This window comes from Mustela nivalis (genome assembly GCF_964662115.1).
Source record: "Mustela nivalis genome assembly, chromosome: 15".
NCBI classification, from domain to species: Eukaryota; Metazoa; Chordata; class Mammalia; order Carnivora; family Mustelidae; genus Mustela; species Mustela nivalis.
The window spans coordinates 25,334,866-25,341,226 of NC_139034.1; the positions used below are offsets into that span (position 1 = coordinate 25,334,866).

A 6,361-nucleotide genomic window follows, 5' to 3' on the forward strand; every position below is an offset into this window, starting at 1 on the left:
TGTAATGTCTGCTTATGTTTACCCAGATTCTCTTGTCCTCCAAGGACTGCCTGTGTAATTGAAGCTTGTATCACAAGCTCAGCGGGGACTGTTTATAGTTCCTATGGACTCAAGCCTCGTACTTGTGCCAATCGGAGGTTTGTTAAATAGCTTAGAAATGACTAAGTAGCAGGGACTACTTACCCCAAAATACATAATAAACCTCACGCAATATTGTGAGGAATCATTTTAAATGTTATTTTGATATGAAAGTTCTTTTAAACTCTTAACTTTGGCACACAGTCCCCAGGAACAGTAGTTCTCTCAACTCTGGCATACATCCTTCAGGAAAGAAAAAGGACCACTAACCTTTTATAATGTATATACTTAAGGTGTCAAAAATGTGTATGTAAATGTACTGTAAGTATACATGCAAGGAAGGATGGTTAGGAGACCTAAATGTGTGGCAGGGATTGTGGAGAACAGGATTCTAGTATCTCACTTCATCAAAATACAGCTCGAATGCAAACTCCTCACGGTAGATTTTCCATGTTTTTTTTTTTTTTTCCCATGGGGATTATCGATTTCATTTCGTGGAAGGTAAAGCCTAGGAAAGAAGAAACATGTTTCAAGCACAGAAGGCCAACCAGGGTTAGTCTTAGTCCCTCTCCTGTGCCTCAGTTGGCACATACAAGTGGAAGGGCTTGGTAACATCTGGGATGGCCAATGTTGGGGCAGTCAGTAAGGCTGTTTGTAATTCCCGAAATGCTCCTTCTGCCTCAGCTGTCCACTCTACCATAGTGAGTCCTCCCTTAGCCAGTTCACAGAGAGGTCGCACCATCTCCGCAAACCGCAGTATCCACAGCTTGTAGCAGCCCAGCGTCCCAAGGAACTCCCTCATGGAGACCGAAGCCTAAATAAGTGGCGTGGCTCTGACAGAGCTGTGTTTGTATTGCTGACACCCGATACCCTTTTCCCTGCAGAGTCTGCAAGAGAGCTCTTGTCCCCCACAAGCAAGACCCATAGTCCTCAGCGGCTATTTCTACTATTCCCACTAACTCAGTCCTCCTTCAAGTACTAGAGAACTAGAATTCTAGAGAACTTCCAGACTCAGGAACGAATTTTTAGATAGGGAAGAAGTTTCTCTGGAATAATAATCTTCAGTTAAAAAAAAAAAAAAGATTTCCCAGTTTACTAACTAGAAAGTTATTTTGAAATGGGAGACTATTAATTTTGTTTTTTAAAGATTTTATTTATTTATTTGAGATCTCAAGTAGCCAGAGAGGCATGCAGAGAGAGAGAGAGAAGCAGGCTCCCTGCCAAGCAGAGAGCAGAGAGCAGAGAGCCAGATGTGGGGCTGGATCCTCAGACCCTGGGATCGTGACCTGAGCTGAAGGCAGAGGCTTTAACCCACTGAGACTTCCAGGTACCCCTTAAATAGTATTTTTAATCTTATATTTAGCTTATGAAAAATGAGAATATTTGCCATTGTCATTACTCTGAACATGAGTGTGTAACTTCTGCTGAGAAGTCACAAAGTGTACAAGTGTTATTCTTTACATAACAAATTTCTTAGCTTCAGTGGTTTTGTTTTCCTATTGAAATCCTCAAGCAGAACTGCCAACAACTAACAGTGTTGATCAAGTTAAAGTTTGTGCCCCCCTCCATCCCCTGCTTGCTCCCTGTTATGCGAGAATCTGTTCAATAGTGAAATGGTATGTGTGTGGAAGCAAGTGACCTCAGTGGTTCCCATACCAGATGGCTCCCCTTTGATCCCTGAAGCCGGTCTGAACACTCGCTCAGTCAGTGGTCTGAAGAAGGAGCTCCACTACAAGTAGTACTGGCCTGGGCAGTGTTGCTTAATTTTGTGATTTTCAAGGGCCATGAGATGAAAACTCTCTCATGTGTGGGTATTGTTGTCATTAATACTGACAGTCAACTATCCGTGTAACTGCTGCTTGTAGAAATGGATGAGGTCTTTGGACATAAAGTGGCATCGGTCTCCGGTCAGCATGATGTAAACTAGGTTGGAGGACTATTGTCTAATTATATAGAAAAAAACCACCTTTCTTTAAATTTTGATAGGAATGGCAAGAAAAAGCCATTTCTTAAAGTCTCCTTTGTGCCGTGAGTGGAGGGTTATAGACGTTAAGTGCTGTGTGTCTAAGGGCTCTAATTGTTCAACATATATAGAAAGGAGGGAAAAGGAGAAATTTTAATCTCTTTGGAATTAGTTTTTAGTATCATTTTTACTATGAAAGTTAACTTTTTTTTTTTAAATTTTAGGATCTTCCTAAATATGACAACTGTCCATTTTTCTTTTGGTTCCATACATCTTTTGTACAAAATAACAGGTATGGCTCTAGTAGAAATGGCTTAATCTCCAAGATCTGTGTAAGGCAGAATGGCACTCCTGCCCTCAATTTATAGAAACCAAGAAATCCTCAAGTCCCCCATTCTTCATTATGTAAAATATAGGGTTAGTGTTGAGAACCACTGTGGCCTTATCCTCAAAGTCCATGGATTGTCATGCTGTTTCTGCACCATGAATGATCTCTGAATGTTCACACGGAACTCAGAACCGTAACCCTAGCTAATGGGTGGATAAATGGAGAAGTTCAGTTTGCTTATTGAGGCTTCCTGGATTTATCATTTACACTTGGTCTCAGAGTGCAGCCATTACACATATAAATAAATGTGAATCATTGTTTCTATTAATTTGGAATACTGTTTACATTTTTAAAAGGCCAACATGTTTGGAGGGTATGGTACTGCACTGCTGAAAAGTGAAATATTCCCTTTTCCTTCAGAATTTAAATGTCACTGTTGAACATGTGTCATTTGATTTGCAGATGCCGGGACACACTACGAAGCTCAGTTTTAAAGTTGGCATTCACATTCAAAAAACAGTATGTGATTGGTCATGTTTTATTAAAAAGGTGCTTGCTGATGGTCTCATAGGCCTTGTCCATAGCCAACAACTGGATGGAGTGACCAAAGATTAGCCATGTTTCTGGAATGAAGGACTTCGGGGCTATCCTGAGTATTTCTTTGTAACTGGCCCTTGCACAGTAGTGCAAGTGTGTGTGCAAGTATTTGTATAAACGAGGAGCTCTGAAAGAGAACGCTGTGCAGACTGGGTGGTGTGGGGGAGGGAGAGGAAAGACATGGAACACATGAAACAGAAATGAGAGTGTTGAGTCCCAAGGGCCAGAAGGCACCCCGTCTACCTGGAATGGAGTCTCTAGGTCAAGTTACTGAAGGAAATAAGCTCAGGTCTCAGGTAGGATAGGAAAATATCTTAAAAGGTTCAAGAGCCAGGAAATAAGAAAAATTGTGGAAGCATGGGGGCGGGGCAATTCCTATGTGACAAAGTGGCCCGACAGTTATCACCTATAACAGTGATTATAGCTCACAAAGCAACTTCACATACATTATCTAACCTAATCCTCTCAACCCGGGAGATGTGGTCTTTATTTTGCAGATATACTGAGCCAAAGATACTGACTGGCTTTGACTAGAGGCACAGAGTGCATTGTTCTTCTGCTCCACTTACTGCTTTTCAAGTAGGAGCAGAGAAAGACATGCATATTGCCAGTCTCTCGACACTGTATAGCATGAAGAGAAGGGACAGGTAGGGAGACCACTGTAGAAATCCAGGCATGAGCAAATGAGGTGCCGGACTGGGCGTGACAATGGGAACAGAAAGGAATGGAGAGAGTGAGGAGAGATTCCCAAGGTAAAATCAATAGGAAGTGCTGACTGGATGTGAGGGCACGGCCAGGAGAGACTCCAGGATTCTACATCGTGAGGCCTCAGTGAGAGAATTCTGGTGTCACTTGCAGAAGCAGAGGGAAAGCTCATCTGACAAATCTGGATTGACACACACAGTTCCATCATTGGGGCAGAAGCTGTCTAGGTAGGTGTCCTGCACCTACCACGTGGGGGCTGCTCATAAGTCTGTGCGAGCGGATGGAAGAAAAAGTAATAGTTTGCGGCAGGGGAATGGATGAGCAGAACCAAGAGTAGAGTGTGTGCAGAGATAAGAACAGAAGTCAAGGATCGGGTCTGGGTGTGTGCCTTCTGTGGGACAAAGGGCAAGGAGTGGTGGTGGGGAAGTAATAGGAGAAGAGACACAAACCTGGAGAGAGAATTTGGAGGGTTTGTATTTCTTAAGACCTGGTAAAGCTTCTTTTTGCTTTAGGATAGTCCAAGGCACTTTAACATTTAAGAAAACAGACTACCAGGTCCCATCGCTTAGGGGAAAGAGGTATATATGTCCCCTTCCGGCCACTCTTGAGTAACTTCTCTCAGTGCAGTCCCATAGGATATCGGAGGCAGAGTCACTTGGGACACTGCTAACATTTAACATGCTGGTTTGACATTGAGATTTGAAACAAACACCAGAATTTCCAGTTTGCATGCTATCTCTTACCTGACAGTTTTTGGAAGCAGAGCCGAAAAAGATGATCTGGCTCTGCTGAGATCAGTGCCATTGCCTTTTCCTACACCTGAAGGAAATAAAGTTAGGCTCGTTAGAACAAAGAGCAAAATGTCTCACCGATTAACATTATGGATTAAAGAGAAAATTATGACAGCTAACAGTGTGTCAATAGTGAATCATTTGGGTCTTGCTTGGATTCCGTCTTTAAAAGACAAAGCTTTAAGCCCAACTTTGTCTCCTAAAGGTCAATTTATAAGGCTGGAGGGGGGGGGGGGACATACAGTTTAGCTTCTGAGACAGAATTTCTTCTCTTCACCTTTCTAGAAAAAAATCAGGTAACTTGCCACCTTTCCTGCTCATATGTTGCTTGCTTCAGACATCCGACAATGGGTCTTAAACAGTCTAATTTCCTCTTACCCTCATCTGGAGTTAGATATTAGACAGCTGCATCCAAATATTCTGGTGGCATTCTCGATACATCTATAGACAAATGGTTTCTTGCTCTGTATTCGGTTCAGACGAACCCTTTTTTTAGGAGTTCTTAAAGGCTGGTTTCTCAAGCCTTCAATTAATTCTACTTTTCTTTTAACGAGGAATGTCACAAATATGCATAGAAGTAAATGTACAGAACTAAAAAAATACTCTAACAGAGTCATATGTTAATCATTCTTGATGTTCAGATTCTATTTGCATCGTAGGACCACATTATGAATTTGCATTAAGCATCATCATGTCTGAGCCTTACTTCCTCCACCCCATGCCATCCTATCCCATTCCAGTTGCAGAACTCCTTTGCAGAACTGATGTTCACCAGAAATTAGTGAAAATATAGAACTAAATTAATTCAAATACTTATCACATGACAGGAAAGGGCACTGATTTACAAGCTTAATTCCCACACATTTAAACCTCTTAAAATAAAGCATATTTCTATAATATAAAAGGTAAAAAAGACATAAGGGGAAGAGTCTGGCTCACCTACTCCCACCTGTTTACTTGTCCAGCTTCAAATGGAGAACATTTTTATGCACATATAATCAAATATGAATACTCTCCCAGAGTATTTTTATATATGTATGTACATACAAATATGAATACATATAATTCCCCACTTCTGTGTTACAGAAATTGTTGCATACCACAGCACTGTCCTGTGCCTTGCATTTTTTAAATACATGTCAAAAATTTTATTTGAGTCATCAATTAATAAAAAAAAACAACAGTAAAATGTTACAGCTGATTCAAAGTAAACTACAAGCCTCTGTGGAAAACTGTATGGAATTTCCTCACAAAATTAGAAAGAGAATTACTGTATAGTCCAGTAATTTTGCTACTAGGTATTTACCTAAAGAATATTAAGCACCAATTTGAAGAGCTATATACACCCTCAGGACACACTTGGATTGCCTCCATGTATTGGCTATTGTAAATAATGCTGCAATAAACATAGGGGATATATACAGCTTTTGAAATTAGTGTTTCCATATTCTTTGGGTAAATACCCAGTAGTGGAATTACTGGGTCATATGGTAATTCTTTTAATTTCATGAGGAAACTCTATAGTATTGCCCACAGTGCTTGCACCTCTATGTCTACTGCAGCATTATTTACAATAGCCAAGACGTGGAGGTACTCAAGTGTCCATCGATAGATGAATAAAGAGGTGGTGTGTATTTATACATAGAATGGAATATTATTCACCCATAAAAAGAATGAGATTTTGCCACTTGTGACAACATGGATGGACCTACAGGGTATTATGCTAAGTGAAATAAGCCAGACCAGAAAAGGACAAATACAAAAAGTATTTCCTTATTTGTGGAATCTAAAAAATAAAACAAACAAAAATGAGCAAACAAAAAGTAGAACCAGACCTGTAAATACAGAGAACAAACTGATGGTTGCCAGAGGGGAGGCAAGTGGGGAGAGGCACAAAAC

At 40.7% G+C, this 6,361-nt stretch overlaps 1 long non-coding RNA gene across 1 annotated transcript; it reads left to right on the plus strand.

Annotated features, from left to right (window-relative positions):
- The first annotated feature begins 1,313 nt into the window (after positions 1-1,313).
- LOC309848626 lies at positions 1,314-2,937 on the plus strand. Its single transcript, XR_014303167.1, has 2 exons — positions 1,314-2,333; positions 2,832-2,937. It is a non-coding gene; the product is annotated as an uncharacterized lncRNA (long non-coding RNA).
- Positions 2,938-6,361: the final 3,424 nt, after the last annotated feature.